At 42.2% G+C, this 26425-nt stretch overlaps 1 non-coding gene across 1 annotated transcript; it reads right to left on the bottom strand.

Moving 5' to 3' along the window:
• Positions 1-6360: 6360 nt before the first annotated feature.
• Trnat-ugu (transfer RNA threonine (anticodon UGU)) lies at positions 6361-6434 on the bottom strand. The gene has a single exon. It is a non-coding gene; the product is annotated as a tRNA-Thr (tRNA).
• Positions 6435-26425: the final 19991 nt, after the last annotated feature.

Here is a 26425-nt window from a genome sequence, read left to right as displayed (position 1 = left end):
TCCATGATTCTTCCAGGTATACAACCTTCTTTTATGATTCTTGAACCAAGTGTTAGCTATGATTAAGTTATGCTCATTTTTGATTGATCCCTGAAGAGTCCAAAATGGGAGTGCAAAGATCAATCAAAACGATAGGGGGTACTTTATATAGAGGCTGGCTGCAGTCAGAAGTTGTTGAGCTCAGCATAATCTAAAAGTCATACGCACCGGTGCACATATTCTGCAACTGGACCGGCAGACAAGTCAAATGCCACCACGGCAACAAGCTAAGCTAGATAAACACGACAATTTTAACAACAGAATAGCAGGCAATGCCGCAAGGTACAATCCTACACCAGCCGACAGAGCTTCAGACGAGGAGTAGCGAGGGCTGCGCCCCGATATCTCCTTGATTCTCCGCGTTCTGCCTCGAATTTGTTATTCTTTGATTAATTGCCAGAGTGATCTGCACAAAATTTTGGAATTACAGCGTTGAAGGAGCCGACGTGTAGTTCCTATTGGCTGTCTTCTATAACGCCGTTCGTGCGAAATATTGCATGGCAAGTGATTATGCGTGTGATTAAATGAATTATTCTATGATAGTGATCGAAGATAGAAAGGGCAGAATACAAAGAAGATACGCGCACGTATAATGTCCCACTTCACGTGGCGTTCCTCGTACCCGACGACGTTCGACGCGGTCGAAACACGAACAGCGTTGAGCAACAGATATACGAACTTCATACGTTACATTTAGGAGAATAGTATTCACGTTGGCTCTGGAAGGTGTGTTCATCATAGAGACAGATAGGTATCAACATATGGAAAACGTCTCAATCATCTTCGCTTTGAAGATGATATCATCCTCTGTAGCAGCGCCACAAACGAACTGTCAACAATGTTACGAGAGTTCAACGATGCTTCCCAAGCTGTAGACCTCAAAATTAAACTTCAAAACACCAAATTAAGGACCATTGCCAGTATTTCGGTCTCCATCGCAAACCATACTCTGCATGTAGCATGTGTATACAATTATATGGCACTTTAAGTCCAACTTGGAAAAGATAACCAGATAGCACAAATCGCCTGGTGATTTGGCTCACCTGGATGGCATTGGGGAGACTTGGTTACATTCTCCGTAATCCGGCTATCACGCAAATTTAGAAACGAACTGCATCCTGCCATTAACGACATACGAGCTAGAAACAATGACGTTTGCAATAAGCAGTGCAAATCAACTCCTGGTGTCTCAAGGGACAATAGAGAGCAATGCTTGGAGTGAGTCACAGATAGGATCTGGAGCGAAAAGATAGGAGAAGAACGGGATCTATGACTTTGAAAGTTTCAAACCCGCGTCCGGCCATCCACATTTAGGTTTCACGTGATTTCCCTAAATCGCTCCAGTTAAACGCCGGGATGTTTTCTTTGAAAAGGGCACAGCCGATTTCCTTCCATATCCTTGACACACTCTGAGCTTGTACTCCATCCCTAATGACTCGATGCCGACGGTATGTTAAACGAAAACTTCCTTCCTTACGACGCTGAAGTGGCGTTGGGCAGGATATGTGGATACGAAAAACGTTACATGGACCAAAACGTTGGTGCAGATGATGATGGAGTCAGTTAGAAGTGTCGGACGTTCTCTGACGTGTTGGAGAGACGAGATCAAACAACATGCGGGAAAAATCTGGATCCATACCGCCCAGCAAAGATCGACATGGAGATCTTTCGGAGAGGCCCATGTCCAGAAGTGGATATTTAGAGCGTGAAGAAGAAACAAGGAAAGACGACTGATAATCTACACTTAGGGCGACCAGCTTTCATTACTGAATTTTACCGACGGAATTTTTCAGGCAACATTTCCGCGTTAAGTAAGAAGTGATATTTGCGAGCTCTGAAAGAATAATGAAAGTTTCTATTGTTCCACCTTTAAATCTATTAGACTGTGGTCACAATGGCAACGAAGTTGGAACATCCCGCCAACTAGCTTCTTCGGCCCAAGATGGTCTATGTTTTAAAGTCAGTACTCCAGTATGTGACAGGAGTTTTGGTCAAACGTTTGAGCGGATCGTAAACAACACTCACTAGAAACTACACAAAGGAATTTTGTCCAAATTTTCATGAGTGGGAAATGGACAAAAGAAGCATTGGAACATTGTCCAATTTCATGTCTAATTCTACAAAAGCAGCTTTAAATGCTTGAAAGCAATCGCAGTAATTAAGAATAAACTTATTTAGTGATTTGAAAAACAATTTTTGTCGTAGTTTTCATAGCTAAACGAAAACTAGAAAACGGACAGATGGGGTATCAAACTCACGAGTGTATGACCTAGTTTTGCAAAGATGGTTTAAGTACAGGAAAGTAAGCTGGGTAATTAAAAAACTTATTTAGCGACTTGAGGGAAAATTGAAATATTTTATGGACAGCTGCTGCTAGCTACGTAAACGAAGTGACAAAAAATTCATCTCTTCGAGGCCTAGCGATTTTGCCAATGAAGAGTTATATTGCTATGATATTCAACTGCCAATAAAAACACTGAACTAAAAAAAATTAAATACAAAAATTTGAAAAAAATTTGGTCGAATGTTTTGTGAAATGATTTGTTTAAAAATAAGAAATAAAACAGATCAGAATAACATTTGGCGTGCTTTTGAGTGGTGGTCAAAATCTTGTACAGGTGTCTATTCATAATTTAAAATTCAGTGTTCAACATACAAATTAAAAAAAAAACCGGGAGGATTATGAAGGCCGTGCAGTCTAATTATCTGCTCATGGTTTCGAGCACTACTCAAATGTTACCCTAATCTATTTTATGTCTTACTTTTGGACAAATCACTTCACAAAATATTTGAGCGCTATTGTAAAATGAATTCTTTTGTTGTAAGGGTTAATTAGATGCCACCATGACTTTTCTGACAATGGCCTCGAATACCTTGAAGTTTTTATAATGGCTGGATATTTTTGAGTTACGGCTAGACATAGTTTTGAGTACTTTACGATGGCCTAAGTGCCGAAGTTGCAATCGCGTATTGAAAAATAAAACATTGCAGCCTACAGCGGAAAGATGCTGTCGTTAAAAGTGTCAAGGTTACAGTAACACAGTCATCATCATCAACATCAACATTTCCTTTCAAGGAACTCACAAACAAAATCATTCGCCTCTTTTTATAGACCTTCAAATGTCTCTTATAACACAGTATAACAGAATATTGCATATTCATGAAGTATGTCCTACTATGTGATACACTTCTCGTAGGTTATCTACATCTACATCCATACTCCGCAAGCCACCTGGCGGTGTGTGGCGGAGGGTACCTTGAGTACCTCTATCGATTCTCCCTTCTATTCCAGTCTCGTACTGTTCGTGGAAAGAAGGATTGTCGGTATGCCTCTGTGTGGGCTCTAATCTCTCTGATTTTATCCTCATGGTCTCTTCGCGAGATATACGTAGGAGGGAGCAATATAATGCTTGACTCCTCGGTGAAGGTATGTTCTCGAAACTTCAACAAAAGCCCGTACCGAGCTACTGAGCGTCTCTCCTGCAGAGTCTTCCACTGGGGTTTATCTATCATCTCCGTAACGCTTTCGCGATTACTAAATGATCCTGTAACGAAGCGCGCTGCTCTCCGTTGGACCTTCTCTATCTCTTCCATCTGGTACGGATCCCACACTGCTGAGCAGTATTCAAGCAGTGGGCGAACAAGCGTACTGTAACCTACTTCCTTTGTTTTCGGATTGCATTTCCTTAGGATTCTTCCAATGAATTTCAGTCTGGCATCTGCTTTACCGACGATCAACTTTATATGATCATTCCATTTAAAATCATTCCTAATGCGTACTCCCACATAATTTATGGAATTAACTGCTTCCAGTTGCTGACCTGCTATATTGTAGTTACATAATAAGAGACCTTTCTTTCTATGTATTCGCAGCACACTACACTCGTCTACATTGAGATTCAATTGCCATTCCCTGCACCATGCGTCAATTCGTTGCAGATCCTCATGCATTTCAGTACAATTTTGCATTGTTAGAAACCTCTCGATATACCACAGCATCATCCGCAAAAAGCCTCAGTGAACTTTCGATGTCATCTACAAGGTCATTTATGTATATTGTGAATAGCAACGGTCCTACGAGACTCCCCTGCGGCACACCTGAAATCACTCTTACTTCGGAAGACTTCTCTCCATTGAAAATGACATGCTGCGTTCTGTTATCTAGGAACTATTCAATCCAATCACAAAATTGGTTTGACAGTCCATATGCTCTTACTTTGTTCATTAAACGACTGTGGGGAACTGTATCGAACGCCTTGCACGGCATCTACCTGGGAACCAGTGTCTATGACCCTCTGAGTCTTGTGGACGAATAGAGCGAGCTGGGTTTCACACAACCGTCTTTTTCGAAACCCATGCTGATTCCTACAGAGTAGATTTCTAGTCTCCAGAAAAGTCATTATACTCGAATATAATACGTGTTCCAAAATTCTACAACTGATCGACGTTAGAGATACAGGTCTATAGTTCTGCACATCTGTTCGACGTCCCTTCTTGAAAACGGGGATGACCTGTGCCCTTTTCCAATCCTTTGGAACGCAACGCTCTTCTAGAGACCTACGGTACACCGCTGCAAGAAGGGGGCAAGTTCCTTCGCGTACTCTGTGTAAAATCGAACTGGTATCCCATCAGGTCCAGCGGCCTTTCCTCTTTTCAGCGATTTTAATTGTTTCTCTATCCCTCTGTCGTCTATTTCGATATCTACCATTTTGTCATCTGTGCGACAATCTAGAGAAGGAACTACAGTGCAGTCTTCCTCTGTGAAAAAGCTTTGGAAAAAGACATTTAGTATTTCGGCCTTTAGTCTGTCATCATCTGTTTCAGTACCATTTTGGTCACAGAGTGTCTGGACATTTTGTTTTGATCCACCTACCACTTTGACATAAGACCAAAATTTCTTAGGATTTTCTGCCAAGTCAGTACCTAGAACTATACTTTCGAATTAATTAAACGCCTCTCGCATAGCCGTCCTCACACTACATTTCGCTTCGCTCCTATGTGATACGTTTCTCGTTAATGTGACGTGCATCTCCCACATGGATTCGATCTAAAGCAGAGCAACGCAGTACCGTCTCTCCAAAGTCTGGCCGCCGTTCCGCAGCAAGAATCCCTCAGTACTAGTCACGCCTGGACAGAAAAAAGGCGGCGAACTCCGACCTTTTAGGGTTCATAGGACGCAACTGGCCGTCTGATAGCCACTGTAGGTAAAAGACGGAGTCCGTGTCTCGCGCCACTGCGTAGAGACCATGCCCTCTCTTAAACTGGCCGCTGCGTTTTGCCCCCGACCGGCTTCCAGAGGTCGGGACAAGGGCCGCACCTCAAAACCCGTTGTTTCCGCTGCGACCGTGGCGCGTCGTGTCGGAGGCGAGGTTCGGCGAGGTGGCTGGACGTGACCTCTGCGATAGCGGCGTGTGGGCAGAGCGCTAGCGATGGAGAAGGGGCAGCGGAAAGGGGGGGGCACCGCCAACTCTGGGTCCGCGGTTCGGCTACAACGGCACAATTCACGGGAAATCGTGGCCGCGTGGCCACATGAAAGGTCACAGCCAATCTAGGCAGCCTCTCCGGCGTCTTCATGTCCATCATAACAAACCTCTTACTTAAGAACTGCTTTTTTTCTCCTTTATTTGCCACAGAGCTTACATCTCGTTCGGTAGCTGCTGGTGACGCAGAAAAAATAATCCGGGAAATAAGTCCACATTCATGAAAATGGTCTCGAAGTAACGAAGACTGTTTCGCAAGTACGTAGCTTTTCTGCACGGTTAAATGCACGGTTACTGGAGATTTGGCGGCCGAAGACTTCCGGCATAAGAAGTCAACCTCATTCTGCTAACGGCCCTGTCAAAGAGGGCGGAGGAGCGGAAGGAGGTTCAGGGCACTCTCTTGTCCTTAGGCCGGTATTACACTATCAAATTTCTTTGTGAAATATCTTTGTCCAATATCTTTGTCAAAGATATTTATTGGTGTCATAGGGAACTTTGTCAAATGTCGTCCAATATTTGATCAAATCTAGGGCCTCGCTGTAGATTTGATCAAAGAAGTCGCTCGTCTTCTGTTCACTGCAATGTGACATGTTACCACATGGAGCGCTAGCATCGCTGCATTCTGTCGTCTGTAGTGTTTTTATAAACATTCCCGGTAAATACAATTGGTGTGTGCCGACAACTACAAAATTATATACATGAAGACAGTAACTGTTCTCGAAAGAACAGAATACTGTTGATGACCGTGCAGTTTTTCCCTGGAATAAATGATGACGAACTGAAACCCTCAGCTGCCGACAGGTGCTGTTGATATACCTCGATGTGGACAGCTGAAAATGTGTGCCCCGACCGGGACTGGAACCCGGGATCTCCTGCTTACATGGCAGACGCTCTATCCATCTGAGCCACCGAGACACAAATGAATAGCGCGACTGCAGGGACTTATCCCTTGCACGCTTCCCGTGAGACTCATATTCCCAACTGTCCACAATTCTACATATGTAATGTACCTTATAGACATTTGCCAATTCACTCATTACTCGCGCTCGCTTTGGCGATTCCCGTAAGAGTTTGGGCAACCTGTGCGCATTCGCACAGACGAAGGTCAATGGCTGGGTAGCCTTTTAACTATTTATATGGAGACAGTAACTGTTCTCGAAAGAACAGAATACTGTTGATGACCATGCAGCTTTTTCCTGGAATAAATGATGACGAACTGAAACCCTCAGCTGCCGACTACAAAATTAATAGAGATGTATGAAGCTGATGAGGCGCTTTACAACGTGAGACACGCTGAATACAAAAATAGATTACGAAGATTGGAGACCTGACCTAACCTAACCTAACTCTCTCCTGTAGCAAGGAATCGGAGTGTTACAGATGTAGCAGTTCTTAAGTGAATATTGTGCTTTGTGATATGAGGATACACTTCATTGAGCACATACAGAAATGTATGCTCATCCATTCTTCAGTAATTGATGTACGACTTGACGTCCTCCACTATAAGCTCACGTAACAAGTTTTGTTGAATGCTTTTATCGTGCCGTCGTAAATCCCACGGCTTCACCCAGGTATGCTTCCTTTTTTTTCCCCCGCCTCTCTTCCACATGTGCACACAGTGCAATTGTGGTAGATGCAACTGCTGCGGTTAATAACAAGTTGTTGTTGTCAGACATCTTGAGAACTTTGACGAAAAATATGATGACAGTGTAATACCCCTTGTAGTGCTACGTCAAAGATCTTTGTCAAATACATTTTACGGAATATTTGATCACATCTTTGATCAAATCTTTGACAAAGAAATTTGATAGTGTAATACCGGCCTTAGGGTGGGATACTGCCCCTAAAGGCGGAAAAATGGACAAAGATCAACGGCATGAGGATGCAGAAGGCAATGGAAACCACTGCATTAAAGACACTTAACGTGTGTACACAGGACATGTGGCCTGTAGTTGAATAAGTGTCATGATGATCTCTCCTTTAGCAAAAGATTCCAGAATAGTTCCCAGTCGGATCTCCGGGAGGGGACTGCCAAGGGGGAGGTGACCATGCGAAAAAGATTGAATAACCAACGAAAGCGTAACGTCGTACCAGTCGGGTCGTGGAATGTCAGAAGCTTGAATGTGGTAGGGAAGCTAGGAAATCTGCAAAAGGAAACACAAAGGCTTCAACTAGATATAGTAGGAGACAGTGAAGTGAAGTGAAATGGAAACAAGACAAGGATTTCAGGTCAGATGAGTATAGAGTAATATCAATAGCAGCAGCAAATGATATGACGGGAGTCGGATCTGTTATGAATAGAAAGGTAGGGCAAGACTGTGTTACAGTGAACAGTTCATTGATAGGGTTGTTCTTATCAGAATCGATAGCAACCGACACCGACAACTATAGTTCAGGTATACATGCCGACGTCGCAAGCTGAAGATGAAGAGAGAGAGAGAGAGTCTATGAGGATATTGGAAGGATAATACAGTACATAAAGGGAGATGAAAATCTAATGTTCATGGGGAACTGGAATGCAGTTATAGAGGAAGGAGTAGATGAAAACGTTACAGGAGAATATGGGTGTGGGACAAGGAATGAGAGAGGAGAATGACTAATTGAGTTCTGTAATAAATTTCAGCTAGTAACAGCGAATGCTATGTCCAAGAATCACAAGAAAAGGAGGTTTACTTGGAAAAGGCCGGGTGATACGGGACAGATTCCGAAATGAGATACTGGATTGTAAGGCGTGCCCAGGAGCAGATGTAGACTCAGATCACAATACAGTAGTGACGAGGAATAGGTTTAAAGTGTAAGACATTAGTCAAGAAGAATCAATACGCAAAGAAGTAGGACACGGAAGTATTAAGCAAAGACGAGAAACGCTTGAAGTTCTCTAAGGCTATAGATACAGCAATAAGGAATAAGTCAGTAGGCAGTACAGTTGAAGAGGAATGGACATCTCTAGAAAGAGCCTTCACTGAAGCTCGAAGAAAAACATAGGTGCAAAGAAGATAACTGCGAAGAAACCATGGTTAACAGAAGAAATACTTCAGTTCATCGACGAAAAGAGGAAGTACAAAAATGTTCCGGAAAACTCAGGAATACAGAAATACAAGTCGCTGAGGAATGAAATAAACAGGAATTGCAGGGGAGCCGAGACCGAATGGCTGCATGAAAAACGCAAAGAAATAGAAAAAGAAATGATTGTCGGAAGGACTGACTCAGCATATAGGAAAGTCAAAACAACCTTCGGTGACATTAAAAGCAAGGCTGGTAACATGACGAGTGCAATTCCACTGTTAAATGCAGAGGAGTGAGCGGATAGGTGGAGAGAATACACTGAAAGCCTCTATGAGGGGGAAGATTTCTCTGATGTGATAGAAGAAGAAACAGGAGTCGACTTAGAAGAGACAGGAGATCCAGTATTGGAATCAGACTTTAACAGAGCTTTAGAGGACTTAAGATCAAATAAGGCAGAAGGAGTGGATAACATTCCATCAGAATTTCTGAAATCATTGGGGAAGTGGCAACAAAACGACTATTAACCGTTGGTGTGTAGACTGTATGTGTCTGGAGACATACCATCTGACCTTCGGAAAAATATCATCCACACAATTCTGAATGTAACGTCCCCTTACAAAAATTAATGAATTGCTGTGCTGGTAAGCCCCTTCGTTATTTGATTTTCACACAGCTGAGCAGAACTGAATGTACTCAGACATTTCGCATTTCGCTCTTTACCTATTCTGATCAACACTAAAATGGCACACAATATTTTTAGCGCTACAAAAGAATGGCCCTGACTAACATTAACCTATACCTTTCACAAATCACTTACCTCACAAAAATCTTCGTTACTCAATCTACGCTGCAATACAGCGAGCGCCACTACTGCCAGCTAAATAAAAGATTCAAACTACTGAAGGCACTAACTACTGATAGGCATAGTTAGCAAATGAAAGATTTTGATAGAAAAAAACAATGTATTTACCTCAATATTGTTCAAAAGTCATATTATATACATCAGTTCATGACACATTTACTGTCTGTGTCCAGATAATCCGCTATCAAAACTCCGCCATCTCACCCCCCACATCCACCAGTGCTGGCGGCTCACCTCCAACTGCGCAACGCTATGCGCTGTTCACATCCAGCTGCCCAACACTACAATGGCAGACAACAATGCAAACTAGCCACAGACTGCACACAGCACAGCCAGTGATTTTCATACAGAGCGCTACTTAGCGTTCCCAGTAAGAAAACCTAAACAGCCTACTTACATGAAGACTGCAAGAGCTGACAAGTGCAAGAATTATCGTACCATCAGCTCAACAGCTTTTGCATCCAAATTGCCAACAAGGATAACGTACAGAAGAATGGAGAAGAAAATTGAGTGTGCTGAATGGCGATCAGTTTGGCTTTAGAAAAGGTAAAGGCACCCGAGTGGCCATTCTGACGTTGTGTTTGATAATGGGAGCAAGACTAAAGAAAAATCAAGTCACGTTCATTGAATTTGTCGACCTGGAAAAAGCGTTCGAAAATGTAAAATGGTGCATGATGTTCGACATTTTGAGAAAAATTGGGTTAAGCTGTAGGGAAAGAGGAGTAATATACAGGGTGTTGTAAAAAGGTACGGCCAAATTTTCAGGAAACATTCCTCACACACAAATAAAGATAAGATGTTTTGTGGACATGTGTCCGGAAACGCTTAATTTCCATGTTAGAGCTCATTTTAGTTTCGTCAGTATGTACTGTACTTCCTCGATTCACCGCCATGATTTCATACGGGATATTCTACCTGTGCTGCTGGAACATGTGCCTTTACAAGCATGACACAACATGTGGTTCATGCACGATGGAGCTCCTGCACATTTCAGTCGAAGTGTTCGTACGCTTCTCAACAACAGATTCGGTGACCGATGGATTGGTAGAGGCGGACCAATTCCATGGCCTCCACGCTCTCCCGACCTCAACCCTCTTGACTTTCGCCGGCAGCGGTGGTCTCGCGGTTCTAGGCGCTCAGTCCGGAACCGCGCGACTGCTACGGTCGCAGGTTCGAATCCTGCCTCGGGCATGGATATGTGTGATGTCCTTAGGTTAGTTAGGTTTAAGTAGTTCTAAGTTCTAGGGGACTGATGACCGACCACAGATGTTAAGTCCCATAGTGCTCAGAGCCATGTGAGCCATTTTTCTTGACTTTTATTAATGGGAGCATTTGAAAGCTCTTGTCTACGCAACCCCGGTACCAAATGGCTCTGAGCACTATGGGACTCAACTGCTGAGGTCATTAGTCCCCTAGAACTTAGAACTAGTTAAACCTAACTAACCTAAGGACATCACAAACATCCATGCCCGAGGCAGGATACGAACCTGCGACCGTAGCGGTCTTGCGGGTCCAGGCTGCAGCGCATTTAACCGCACGGCCACTTCGGCCGGCCCGGTACCAAATGTAGAGACTCTTCGTGCTCTTATTGTGGACGGCTGTGAAACAATACGCCATTCTCCAGGGCTGCATCAGCGATTCCATGCGACGGAGGGTGGATACATTTATCGTCGCAAACGGAAGACATTTTGAACATTTCCTGTAACAAAGTGTTTGAAGTCACGCTGGTACGTTCTGTTGCTGTGTGTTTCCATTCCATGATTAACGTGATTTGAAGATAAGTAATAAAATGAGCTGTAACATGGAAAGTAAGCGTTTCCAGACACATGTCCACATAACATATTTTCTTTCTTTGTGTGTGAGGAATGTTTCCTGAAAGTTTGGCCGTACCTTTTTGTAACACCCTGTAGAATATACAGTATAAAGAGCCAAGAGGGAATAATAAGAGTGGGTCACGAAGAACGCAGCACTCGGATTAAAAAGACAGAGATGTATTCTTTCCCCGCTACTCTTCAATCCGTACAGCGAAGAAGCAATGATGGAAATAAAAGAAAGGTTCAGTAGTGGAATTAAAATACAAGGTGGAAGGATATCAATGATACGATTCTCTGGTGACGTTGCTATCCGCAGTGAAAGTGAAGAAGAATTACGTGATATGCTGGATGGAATGAACAATCTAATGAGAACAGAATATGGATTGAGAGTAAATCGAAGAAAGGCGAAAGTAATGAGAAGTAGCAGAAATGAGAACAGCGAGAAACGTAACATCAGGATTGATGATCACAAAGTAAAAGAAGTTAACGGGTTCTGTTTCCTAGGCAGTAAAATAACCAATGACGGACGGAGCAAGGAGGACATCAAAAGCAGACTAGTAATGGCAAAAAGGGCATTCCTGGACAAGAGAAGTCTACTAGTATCAAACACAGGCCTTAATTTTAGGAAGAAAATTCTGAGAATGTACGTGTGGAGCACAGCATTGTATGGTCCTGAAACGTGGGGTGTAGGAAAATCGGAACAGAAGAGAATCGGAGCATTTGAAATGTGGTGCTACAGACGAATGTTGAAAATTAGGTGGACTGATAAGGTAAGGAATGAGGAGGTTCTGCGCAGAATCGGAGAGGAAAGGAATATGTGGAAAACATTGATAAGGAGAAGGGACAGGATGATAGGATATCTGTTAAGACATGAGGGAATGACCTCCATGGTACTAGAGGGAGCTGTAGAGGGAAAAAAATGTAGAGGAAGACAGAGATTGGAATACAGCCAGCAAATAATTGAGTACGTAGGTTGCAAGTGCTACTCTGAGGTGAAGAGGTAGGTTACCACAGGAAAGGAATTCGTGGCGGGCCGCATCAAACCAGTCAGTAGACTGATGACGCAAAAAAAAACCACTGATGGGTCTTATCAATTTTCTTGCACTCTGCACAGAAACTTGGTACCTGTATGATAATTAGTGAGTCCACGATCGTCATCATAAACTGTGTTTTCTCTGTTAATCTCATCAACCGCTTTCATTACAAATTTATTTTTGATGGTAGTGAGGTTATCATTGGCATCGTCAGTTTTCTCACATCCTAAGTTGAACACTTGTCGTCACTTGAGAACAAGTCATTGGTTGCCTCGCCATCACATTTCTGACTTCGTTGACGGCCAATCTGGCCCATTAAATATCTGTGCAATTATAGGAAAGAGTATACTATCTGGATCTCATAATAGCTCTTCCGATTTCGTGGTAACAATCTGTACATAGAGTTATCTTGCTTTGCACACAGCTCATCTGATTATCGCTGACTGCGTTTATTCTTAGCCATAAAAGCTTCGTCGTATTGCGTTGTTGGTTGGGAGACGACGAGAGATAGCTTCAGCTGTCTAGTTGCAAAGGTTATACGTCTGTGGAGCAGCGCCTGTCGAAAACAACTGTACCTAGGAGCTACAGAAGGTGGTGAAGTAAATCCCATTGCTAGAGGGTAATGGTAGATTTTAATACAAACGCAGTTGAAATATTAGGGCAGAAAACGGATTGAAAGAGGTCAAACATTACTAGCATTTGTCGAGAGGCCGAAATGTTGGTCCTTCACAAAGTCTTCCAGAGGAAAGTCAATAGAACATGGGCTTGTCAAAGACCATATGGAATTAAAAATGGAATAGACCCGTTTGTATCATACGACAGAGAAACAGCACTCATCCCCTATTTCACTCCCATAGGGGTTAAATTTCCAAAAATGATGAAAGACGTATTTCTGTATTTCTGACCGAAAAACCAAATACCAACTTTCGTAGGTCTTGCTTCAAAATTGCCTTAATAGCGACATATTAAAAAGTTCTTTATCCAGTGTTTCACTATCTTAGGGGCGAAACATCGAAAAATCGCTTCTCGAACGACGCTTACAGAGTAAGACCAACACTGTCTGCAAATTTTAAGTTCCTGTCCTTAGTGGTTTGCACCGGGTGATTCAGACAGTGGGGGTCCATTGAGAAGAAATAAAAACTTTGAGGGTACCGATGACATTGTAATTCTGTCAGGGACAGCAAAGGACTTGGAAGATCAATTGAACGGAATGGACAGTGTCTTGAAAGGAGGGTATAAGATGAACATCGACAAAAGCAAAACAAGGATAATGGAATGTATCGAATTAAGTCGGGTGATGCTGAGGGGATTAGATTAGGAAATGAGACACTTAAAGTAGTAAAAGAGTTTTGCTATTTGGGGAGCAAAATAACTGATGATGGTCGAAGTAGAGAGGATATAAAATGTAGACTGGAAATGGCAAGAAAAGCGTTTCTGAAGAAGAGAAATTTGTTAACATCGAGTATAGATTTAAGTGTCAGGAAGTCGTTTCTAAAAGTATTTGTATGGAGTGTAGCCATGTATGGAAGTGAAACATGGATGATAAATAGTTTAGACAAGAAGAGAATAGAAGCTCTCGAAATGTGGTGCTACAGGAGAATGCTGGAGATTAGATGGGTAGATCAGATAACTAATGAGGAGGTATTGAATAGGATTGGGGAGAAGAGGAGTTTGTGGCACAACTTGACAAGAAGAAGGGACCGATCGGTAGGACATGTTCTGAGGCATCAAGGGATCACAAATTTAGTACTGGAGGGCAGCGTGGAGGGTAAAAACCGTAGAGGGAGACCAAGAGATGAATACACTAAGCAGATTCAGAAGGATGTAGGTACCGGGAGATGTAGAAGCTTGCACAGGATAGACTAGCATGGAGAGCTGTATCAAACCAGTCTCAGGACTGAAGACTACAACAGCAACGACAATCACCTGTTACCTTGGGTGGTAACGAGAGCGCCTGCTTTGTGGCTTAAATTACCTCTCCATCATGCACGGCAGTCGCGAAGCCGCCACAGAGCGGCCAAACGAGACGGTTCGCGCGGTTAGAGCGTGCGGCGCCTCTGCCCCGAGGCCGGAGGACCCCCGGCGTCGGCGTCGGCGCCGTTTGGCGCGCTCGTTACTGCAACAGCGTTTAATTAAGCAAAAACGCGCCCTGGTGTGGCGTGGCGTGGCTTGGCTTCCGTGATTGCGGCTCCACGCTCTGGTAATGAGGCCCTGTCTGCTCGCTCACCTAACTGCCGGCCATTATGACGGCGGCCGCGCCCGCGACTGTCGCTCGATTCGTCTAGCACCAGTTTCGACAGCACTCTGGCTAAAAACCACTCCACGTCTCTACATTCGCACCACGTGAAGCGCTGACACAGTCCTCTGTGACCCTACTACGAGGGGCGTCCCATAAGTAAAGCAACAATTTTTTTTTTCTGAAAGCACGTTGGTTGTATTGGGGATTCCAGTACACCATATTATTCCCCACTCGTTTCGCTACAAGACCGTATTTTTCAACAGAATCTCCGCTCAATACGCCACCTTACTGGGAGTTCCTATATGCCCGGTTGGAACCACGTTATTGGTCGACGTCGGAGCCAACGCCGTGCTGCATCAATAACCTCCCCATCATCCACTTACTGATTCCCGAGGAGTGCATCCTTTGTTGGGCAGCCGTGCGGGGTAGCCGCGAGGTCTATGCGCCTTGTCACGGTTCGCGCGGCTCCTACCGTCGGAGGTCCGAGTCCTCCCTCGACCATGGGTGTGTGTATTGTCCTTAGCGTAAGTTAGTTTAAGTTAGTTTAAGTTAGGTGTGTAAGACCAGGGACCGATGGTCCCATAGTATCTTACGCATATTTCCAATTTCCTTTGTTGCGCCAAACAGCTGGATGTCGAAATATGCGAGATATACGCTACAGAGTGGATGATAAAGAACAATCAATTTAAGTTATGCGAGCTGGTCTCGGGTGCAGACTTGTATGAGGCGTGGAGAAAGAGAAGTTCGTTTGAATTTTCCTGACAATGAACACGCTAAAGTCGTTTCTTCTGTTTCCTGGGGGTATTTTATTTATTTATCTATTTCTCAAGCAAAGACCTGTTGCATGTTCTTATACAGGCGGTCGTTACATAGTGTGATCTTACATATTACACCACACAAATTCCCTTTTATTACTAGCGCATTTTGTTGAGAGTTTTACAAAAGGATAAAACGAGAGGAAAAAAATAGAAAAAAAGCACAGATGTATGTATACAATTTTGTTTAAATTTGTTATTAACATAGATAATGATAATAAATATACATAATAGAGTGTGGATGTGTTTTGAGTTAAAATTAAAATTGTGTTTAATGAAACATTTAAGAGATGATAATAAATTTTACTTAGATCTACATCTACATCCACATCCATACTCCGCAAGCCACCTGACGGTGTGTGGCGAAGGGTACCTTGAGTACCTCTATCGGTCCTCCCTTCTATTCCAGTCTCGTATTGTTCGTGGAGAGAAGGATTGTCGGTATGCTTCTGTGTGGGTTCTAATCTCTCTGATTTTATCCTCATGGTCTCTTCGCGAGATATACGTAGAAGGCAGCAATATACTGCTTGACTCCTCGGTGAAGGTATGTTCTCGAAACTTCAACAAAAGCCCGTAACGAGCTACTGAGCGTCTCTCCTGCAGAGTCTTCCGCTGGAGTTTATCTATCATCTCCGTAACGCTTTCGCGATTACTAAATGATCCTGTAACGAAGACCGCTGCTCTCCGTTGGATCTTCTCTATCTCTTCTATCAACCCTATCTGTTACGGATCCCACACTGCTGAGCAGTATTCAAGCAGTGGGCGAACAAGCGTACTGTAATCTACTTCCTTTGTTTTCGGATTGCATTTCTTTAGGATTCTTCCAATGAATCTCAGTCTGATGAATCTCAGTATAATGTGAGAATACTTCCCTTTATACCTTCTATATATTTTGTGTACATCTCTTACGTATGTTGTCTTGACCGTGGGTACAATTAATAAAGTATCTGATAAATTAAGTTACATTGTGTTTCTCAACTTAAAGGTTACAGAGGAAATTGCTTGTTGATTTAAAATGTACGTTCAGCGTGACAGAAGTGCAACTCTTCCGCTAATTGCCGCAGATTTCAATGCTGGGCTATCAACAAGTGTCAGCGTGCTAAAACCATTCAACGAAACATCATCGACATCGGTTTTCGGAGCCGAAGACCCACTCGTGTACCCTTGAGGACTGAACGACACTAAGCTTTACGCCTCGTCTGGGCTCAGCAACACCGACATTGGACTGTTGATAACTAGAAACTTGTTGCCTGGTCGGACGGGTCTCGTATCAAATCGCATCTAGCGGAAAGACGTGTGCGGGTATGGAGACATCCTCATGAATCCATGGACCCTGAATATCAGCAGCGGACTGTTCAAGCTGGTGGAGCTTTGTAATGGTGTAGGACGTGTACAGTTCGAGAGATATGGGACCCCTGATACGTCTACATACGACTCTGATAGGTGACACGTACGTAAGCATCCTGTCTGATCACCTGCATCCATTCATGTCCATTGTGCATGCCGACGGACTTGGGCAATTCTAGCAGGACAATGCATCGCCCCACACGTCCAGAATTGCTGCAAAGAGGCCCTAGCAACACTCTTCTGAGTTTAAACACTTCCGCTGGAATCCTACCTGCCCAGATGTGAACATTATTGAGCATATATGGGATATCTTGCAACGTGCTGTTCAGAAGATTACATTACATTTTACACCACATTTATCGTTTTCCATAGATCCCTTGGATAGGAGTCTCTTGCTACACAGATACATAGATATTGTACAATTTTAATGCAGACAGAGTTATGAGTTATAATCCTTGTGTAGACATTCACCGATGTAGTTGAAGGAGTTGGCCAACAGGAAGTTCTTTAATTCACTCTGAAACCGATCTGTATCACTTACAAGACCTTTGGTATGCTCCGGTAAGCTATTGAATATATGAGTACCCATGTACTCGACTCATTTTTGTACTGTTAAGCTTTTATACTCCTTATACAGATTGTTTTTGGTCCTGGTATTATGATCATGTTTTGCACTGTTTTGTGTAAAAAGAGACATGTTGGAAATGAAAAAGGACATGAATGAGTATATGTACTGAGAAGTAGTAGTTAGACTATCAAGTTTCTTAAAGAGGTCCCTGCATGATGATCTAGGACTGACACCAGATATTGTTCCAATGACTCGTTTCTGAATTTTGTAAATGTTCTCTTTGTGAGAGGAGTTTCCCCAAAAGATGATTCCATAACTCATTAGTGAATGGAAGTAGGCCGAATAAATTAACTTCATTTTTAAATCGCCTATTTCTGCTATCATGCGTACTGCAAATGTAGCTGAACTAAGGCGTTTTATTAAGTCTGAGTGTGAGTTTTCCGATTTAGGTTGTGGTCAATTTGTAGCCCTAAAAATTGGACACTGTCTACAGCTTTAATTTCATTGTTTAAATGATTTATTTTGCAGGGGCAACAGTCTGGATGATTGACTGATCTGGCCTTGTAAAATTAACCAAAACGGCCTTGCTGTGCTGGTACTGCGAACGGCTGAAAGCAAGGGGAAACTACAGCTGTAATTTTTCCCGAGGGCATGCAGCTTTACTGTATAATTAAATGATGAAAACTGGCGTTCTACGGATCGGAGCGTGGAATGTCAGATCCCTTAATCGGGCAGGTAGGTTAGAAAATTTAAAAAGGGAAATGGATAAATTACAGTTAGATATATTGGGAATTAGTGAAGTTCGCTGGCAGGAGGAACAAGACTTTTGGTCAGGTGATTACAGGGTTATAAATACAAAATCAAATAGGGGTAATGCAGGAGTAGGTTTAATAATGAATAAAAAAATAGGAGTGCGGTTTAGCTACTACAAACAGCATAGTGAACGCATTATTGTGGCCAAGATAGACACAAAGCCCATCCCTACTACAGTAGTACAAGTTTATATGCCAACTAGCTCTGCAGATGATGAAAAAATTGATGAAATGTATGACGAGATAAAAGAAATTATTCAGGTAGTGAAGGGAGACGAAAATTTAATAGTCATGGGTGACTGGAATTCGTCAGTAGGAAAAGGGAGAGAAGGAAACGTAGTAGGTGAATATGGATTGGGGGGAAGGAATGAGAGAGGAAGCCGCCTTGTAGAATTTTGCACAGAGCATAACGTAATCATAGCTAACACTTGGTTCAAGAATCATAAAAGAAGGTTGTATACCTGGAAGAATCCTGGAGATACTAAAAGGTATCAAATAGATTATATAATGGTAACACAGAGATTTAGGAACCAGGTTCTAAATTGTAAGGCATTTCCAGGGGCAGATGTGGATTCTGACCACAATCTATTGGTTATGAACTGTAGATGAAAACTGAACAAACTGCAAAAAGGTGGGAAGTTAAGGAGATGGGACCTGGATAAACTGACTAAACCAGAGGTTGTACAGAGTTTCAGGGAGAGCACAAGGGAACAATTAACAGGAATAGGGGAAAGAAATACAGTAGAAGAAGAATGGGTAGCTTTGAGGGATGAAGTAGTGAAGGCAGCACAGGATCAAATAGGTAAAAAGACGAGGGTTAGTAGAAATCCTTGGGTGACAGAAGAAATCCCGAATTTAACTGATGAAAGGAGAAAATATAAAAATGGAGTAAATGAAGCAGGCAAAAAGAAATACAAACGTCTCAAAAATGAGATCGACAGGAAGTGCAAAATGGCTAAGCAGGCATGGCTCGAGGACAAATGTAAGGATGTAGAGGCTTGTCTCACTAGGGGTAAGATAGATACTGCCTACAGGAAAATTAAAGAGACCTTTGGAGAGAAGAGAACCACTTGTATGAATATCAAGAGCTCAGATGGCAACCCAGTTCTAAGCAAAGAAGGGAAGGCAGAAAGGTGGAAGGAGTATGTAGAGGGTTTATACAAGGGCGATGTACTTGAGGACAATATTATGGAAATGGAAGAGGATGTAGATGAAGACGAAATGGGAGATAAGATACTGCGTGAAGAGTTTGACAGAGCACAGAAAGACCTGAGTCGAAACAAGGCCCCGGGAGTAGACAACATTCCATTAGAAATACTGATGGCCTTGGGAGAGCCAGTCATTACAAAACTCTACCATCTGGTGAGAAAGATGTATGAGACAAGCGAAATACCCACAGACTTCAAGAAGAATATAATAATTCCAATCCCAAAGAAAGCAGGTGTTGACAGATGTGAAAATTACCGAACTATCAGTTTAATAAGTCACAGCTGCAAAATACTAATGCGAATCCTTTACAGACGAATGGAAAAACTGGTAGAAGCTGACCTCGGAGAAGATCAGTTTGGATTCCGTAGAAATGTTGGAACACGTGAGGCAATACTAACCTTACGACTTATCTTAGAAGAAAGATTAAGAAAAGGCAAACCTACGTTTCTAGCATTTGTAGACTTAGAGAAAGCTTTTGACAACGTTAACTGGAATACTCTCTTTCAAATTCTGAAGGTGGCAGGGGTAAAATACAGCGAGCGAAAGGCTATTTACAATTTGTACAGAAACCAGATGGCCGTTATAAGAGTCGACGGACATGAAAGAGAAGCAGTGGTTGGGAAGGGAGTGAGACAGGGTTGTAGCCTCTCCCCGATGTTATTCAATCTGTATATTGAGCAAGCAGTAAAGGAAACAAAAGAAAAATTCGGAGTACGTAGTAAAATCCATGGAGAAGAAGTAAAAACTTCGAGGTTCGCCGATGACATTGTAATTCTGTCAGAGACAGCAAAGGACTTGGAAGAGCAGTTGAACGGAATGGACAGTGTCTTGAAAGGAGGATATAAGATGAACATCAACAAAAGCAAAACGAGGATAATGGAATGTAGTCAAATTAAATCGGGTGATGCGGAGGGGATTAGATTAGGAAATGAGACACTTAAAGTAGTAAAGGAGTTTTGCTATTTAGGGAGTAAAATAACTGATGATGGTCGAAGTAGAGAGGATATAAAATGTAGACTGGAAATGGCAAGAAAATCGTTTCTGAAGAAGAGAAATTTGTTAACATCGAGTATAGATTTAAGTGTCAGGAAGTCGTTTCTGAAAGTATTTGTATGGAGTGTAGCCATGTATGGAAGTGAAACATGGACGATAAATAGTTTGGACAAGAAGAGAATAGAAGCTTTCGAAATGTGGTGCTACAGAAGAATGCTGAAGATAAGGTGGGTAGATCACGTAACTAATGAGGAGGTATTGAATAGGATTGGGGAGAAGAGAAGTTTGTGGCACAACTTGATTAGAAGAAGGGATCGGTTGGTAGGACATGTTTTGAGGCATCAAGGGATCACAAATTTAGCATTGGAGGGCAGCGTGGAGGGTAAAAATCGTAGAGGGAGACCAAGAGATCAATACACTAAGCAGGTTCAGAAGGATGTAGGTTGCAGTAGGTACTGGGTGATGAAGAAACTTGCACAGTATAGAGTAGCATGGAGAGCTGCATCAAACCAGTCTCAGGACTGAAGACCACAACAACAACAAATGCATTATGCTTATAGGGTCAGGTATTCTTTGTGAGGTACTAAACTGTACGTACTGGATCTTGTCAAAATTCAGTGAGAATCCATTTACTGAGAACCATCCATTGATACTTACAATTATTCATTAGCTGACTGCTCAGTGAGATCACGGGTACTGTTTTTTATAGCAATACTTGTATCATCTGCAAATACGACAAAATTTGTATTTTGTGACACTGCATATGGAAGGTCATTAATATATAATAGGAGCAACATGGGACCTAAAATAGAGCCCTGGGGCACCCTTGGCTGATGGTTTCATATTTTAATGACGATTATTATGTGGTAAGCCTGATACAGACACACACTGTTTTCTATTAAAAGGACAGGATGAGAACCATCAGCCTGCTACTCCTGCTATCCCATAATATTTTAACTTTTGTATAAGGATATCATGCTTAACACAATCAGAAGCTTTAGCCAGATCACAGAATATTCCTAGTGGTAATAACTTTTGATTTATTGATTCTAATATATCATCTGTAAAAGTGAATATAGTTTGATCAGTTGACAATCCTTTCCGAAATCCAATCTGATTGCGAATGAGAATATTTTTCTGTACTACTAAGTGTTTATAAAGTCTACTGTACATAACCCTTTCAAGCACTTTTGAAAATATTACCAATAATGAAATGGGACAGAAGTTTTCCACTGATGATTTGTCTCCTTTTTTGTGTAACGGTTTGACAATAGCATATTTAAGCCTATCTGAAAAAGTACCACTGTGGAGGGATTCATTATATAAGTAACTCAGTATGTCACAAAGTTCTGAGGAGCAACATTTAATTATGGTAGAGCTGATTTCATCATAACCACTGGAACACTTGTTTTTAAGAGAGCTTCAAAATGGTTCAAATGGCTCTGAGCACTATGGGACTTAACTTCTGAGGTCATCAGTCCCCTAGAACTTAGAACTACTTAAACCTAACTAACCTAAGGACATTACATAAATCCATCCCCGAGGCACGATTCGAACCTGCGACCGTAGAGGTCGCGCGGTTCCAGACTGTAGCGCCTAGAACCGCTCGGCCACTCCGGTCGGCTTAAGAGAGCTGATAATATTAGAAATCTCTTTCGGTGAGGTAGGATATACTTGAATTTTGTCAAACCTCTGCGGAAATGGATTTTTTAAATATTTGAAGCTATCTTCTGAGGAACTATGCAAACCTAAGCTGTCTGCTACTGAAAGGAAAAAGTTGTTGAAAGTGTCTGCAATTTTGGAGGTATCTCCAATCAACTCATTATTTACATTCTCATTTCCCTGATTAGTTTTTCCTGTTTCACTTTTTACTGTGTTCGATATAGTTTTTGGCTTATTATTAGAGGCATTTATTTTTTCTCCACCCCCTCGTACTCTTACGGACTTATGGACAGCCCTGCAGTATTCATGGTGTCAGTTGCTTCAAGCACTATTTGAGACATCAGTTGAGTCAATGGCAAGTCGTGTTGCGGCAGTTCTGCGTGTCTTCGGGGTCCCAACATAATAATAGGGAGGTCTACCAGTTTCTTTGGCTTTTCAGTGTATATTGTATACAGGGTGAGTCACCTAACATTACCGCTGGATGTATTTCGTAAACCACGTCAAATACTGACAAATCGATTCCACAGACCGAACGTGAGGAGAGGGGCTAGTGTAATTGGTTAATACAAACCATAAAAAAAATGCACGGAAGTATGTTTTTTTTACACAAACCTACGTTTTTTTAAATGGAGCCCCGTTAATTTTGTTAGCACATCTGAACATATAAACAAATACGTAATCAGTGCCGTTTCTTGCATTGTAAAATGTTAATTACATCCAGAGATATTGTAATCTAAAGTTGACGCTTGAGTGCCACTCCTCCGCTGTTCGATGGTGTGTATCGGAGAGCACCGAATTACGTAGGGATGCAAAGGGAACGGTGATGGACCTTAGGTACAGAAGAGACTGGAACAGCACATTACGTCCACATGCTAACACCTTTTTATTTTTCACTGACGCACATGTACATAACCATGAGGGGTGAGGTACACGTACACACGTGGTTTCCGTTTTCAATTACGGAGTGGAATAGAGTGTGTCCCGACATGTCAGGCCAACAGATGTTCAATGTGGTGGCCATCATTTGCTGCACACAATTGCAATCTCTGGTGTAATGAATGTCGTACACGCCGCAGTATATCTGGTGTAATGTCGCCGCAGGCTGCCACAATAAGTTGTTTCATATCCTCTGGGGTTGTAGGCACATCACGGTACACATTCTCCTTTAACGTACCCCACAGGTAGAAGTCCAGAGGCGTAAGATCAGGAGAACGGGCTGGCCAATTTATGCGTCCTCCACGTCCTATGAAACGCCCGTCGAACATCCTGTCAAGGGTCAGCCTAGTGTTAATTGCAGAATGTGCAGGTGCACCATCATGCTGATACCACATGCGTCGACGCGTTTCTAGTGAGACATTTTCGAGCAACGTTGGCAGATCATTCTGTAGAAACGCGATGTATGTTGCAGCTGTTTGTTACAACACGCAACTGAACGTCGGAGGTTTCAAGCGTCAACTTTAGGTTACAATATCTCCGGATGTAATTAACATTTTACAATGCAACAAACGGCACTGATTACGTATTTGTTTTATCTGTTCAGATGCGCTAACAAAACTAAAGGGGTTCCATTAAAAAAAAAACGTAGGTTTGTGTTAAAAAACATACTTCCGTGCATTTTTGTGTAGTTTGTATTAAACAATTACACTAGCCCCTCTCCTCACGTTCGGTCTGTGGAATCGGTTCGTCGGTATTTGATGTGGTTTACGAAATATATCCAGCGGTAACGTTAGGTGACTCACCATGTATAGCGTGTTGGTCCTAAGAATCGTCAGGCGCATTTTCTCTGGTATTCAAGGAGCTATTTGCAGTTTAGTCTTCGCATTATGTATCTGGAGTCAGCTCAGACAAATACCGCTCCTCACGTCTTTCATGCGACGCCCAGTCTCAAGGGAATGCGTCGGTTTGTTTCTTATTACAAACCAACTAATTTTTAAAGAGGAATTTCACGCGATATAGCAGTCCCATACTAGTTGTGGGGCGGCGGATAAGTTTGTCAAAACAATTAATAAATCTGATTGGTGGATAAATGCTTGCATGTTGAATCAGTTTCTGGCTTTTAGAATGTTGTTAATGCTGTCTATCGCCGTTCTCAACACTGGCTCTCTATTTACTTTTTAGCACCCAGAAAGTGATTTAACAAAACATGGAACCAGTAATTAGAGATCCTAGTGCCCACTTTAGCTGAGAATGTCATTATAGCTGCAGCTTATAGCTCTGAGGAATTAGGAGATTGTCCGGGATTTCTAATCAAAAACGGTTTTCCAAAATAGTTGAGTATATTCTGAAATTCACTGATAAAAACACAAGTATCCCTACAACCTAACTAACAGAGCAGTTCAGAGTCTAATGCGCTGATGCAACTATAAATGTCCGAATTAAATGTTAAAAAGAATGCTCGCCATAATTTGATGAAAATACTTCATCAAACGCCACGCTAAATATTTGGTAGAATGTCTGTCCCGCGACGGCACGTGAAAATACGGCAATATGCAAACTGAAGCTAGATAATGAAAATCATCCCAGAATTAACACTTCACATGAAATGTTTTCATGGTTCCGCGTATCTCTAGTAACTTAATACGGCACCCGAGGCTGTTTGTAGCAGAGACACTGATGCGACGCGATTCCCGACACAGATGGCGTGTCATTCAGCGTCTGGAGAGAACTGGGGCCTTGCTTCCTCGCGCAGCGTTCTTATATATAAAGCCGCGGTGCGGACGGCTAAGAGAACGCCTGATCAAATCGGCTCTCTCGCCTAGCCGCTGGGCTAGTAACGCACCACTTCAAGTTACATAATAATTTATAGCTTCTTTTGCTGATGGCCGATGAAGCTCTTAATTTAAACGTGCATTCAGAACGCAGGTAAGTATTGATAATAAAATTTTGACGTGGCTAAGTTAAATATTTTGGGCGAGAGAATTAATTAAATTACACTGCACGCAGTAGATGAGCTCTGAACTGGCCCTTTTGAGATCCGCTATCGCTATAATTTTATAGGTACTAAAAAGAAACTTTTCACATCTTCATAGTCATAGCGGACCTCCAACCTATTTAAATCTAAACATCCTGGCCTTATTTATTAGCCTACTTAATCTATCTTGCTTCCTTCAGTTTTGAGATGAAAACCAGAAAATCATGAATTTCCACTAAAATCTTAATTTGTGAAATCCAAAGTACTATTTTTATTAAATCATTATGAAAGATGAATCTAAATATAAATTTTGAAGTCTCTAGCTCTGTTCTGTTGCGCCAATGATTTTTTCACAAAAACGTCCAAATTTCGAAAATGGCTGAAGTTATCGAACTGATATTTAACACACATTAATTTAGTATTATTCCTGACATGCTAGAAAAGTTTTAGGTCATTTGCTTGATTTTTAAGGTATTGCGCAACATTTATGACGTCAGAGCTAGTTACAGTAGACTGGCTCGCACACAATGGAAACTGATGTTAATTTACTACAGCGTGAGTAGGCTGCTTCCCTACATAGTCTAGTGCAATATTCGTTTTGTCGATATTTGTTTTAACGATAAGCGTTAGCAGGGACAGTAAAACTAGAAGAATAAGCAGCAATACAACATCGTCTCGGTAGCGCTGCAACGTTGGCAGCAGCAGTCAGCGCCGGGCATGCGCAGTGCTATCGCTGCTGGAATACTTTCTACTCCGCGTGTTTAACTGTCCCTGTTAACACACATCGCACTAGACTAATTTGGGACCGCTCTTTCGAACGGACACTTAAATTTTAATTTACAAATTATTTTATTTGTAATGGGAAACAAACCGACGCTTTTTATCGACACTGGTAGTCGCATAAAAGACATGATGAGCAGCGTTTCTCTGGGCTGACTCCAGATACACAAAGCAGAGAGTAAACTGCAAGTGCCCTTCGTAACACCAGAGGAAATGCGCCTGCCGACTCTTAGGAGCGCCACCCTGTATGTACTAGTAGTATTGTTTGAGAAACGTCTGGCTACGGCAAGAAGGTTTCTATTAAACTGTTAGCCGATTTATACGTGCGCCAAATATTGTGAGCAAGCACCCGTCACAATGTCGATAATACAGTGAAGGTTCCCAAGGACTTCTGTGTGTCGGTTCAACATACTGATGGTGAAGAGACTGTAGTGATTTTTTGTGCTGTATGTGTGTATCTGTATACTTGCGCTGTTAATAATACATCGTAAGATCACATAAGGCTACAAACAACATCTATCTTCGCTACAACTTCTTATCACGGGCGACTATTGTTATTCTTGATGTTGTTAAGTCTTTCTAAATTCACGTGCCCGGTAAATAAACCACCTCGGAATGTCGGCTTCACACCGAAATTAGCAACAGATCGGTGTGATGCACTTTAATCTTTTACATTTAGAAATATCTCAGGGTTCTAATTAAATATCCTTTCATTCGAAGAAAGATACTTTCGTGGGTTTGTGTGGAAAAATGCCTGTTGCATGGTATACTTATTTTTACCTCCCCCATGAACCATAGACCTTGCCGTTGGTGGGTAGGCTTGCGTGCTTCAACGATACAGATGGCCGTACCGT

The sequence above is a fragment of the Schistocerca serialis genome, chromosome 6, assembly GCF_023864345.2.
Source record: "Schistocerca serialis cubense isolate TAMUIC-IGC-003099 chromosome 6, iqSchSeri2.2, whole genome shotgun sequence".
NCBI classification, from domain to species: domain Eukaryota; kingdom Metazoa; phylum Arthropoda; class Insecta; order Orthoptera; family Acrididae; genus Schistocerca; species Schistocerca serialis.
This window is presented reverse-complemented; position numbering and strand designations above follow the sequence as displayed.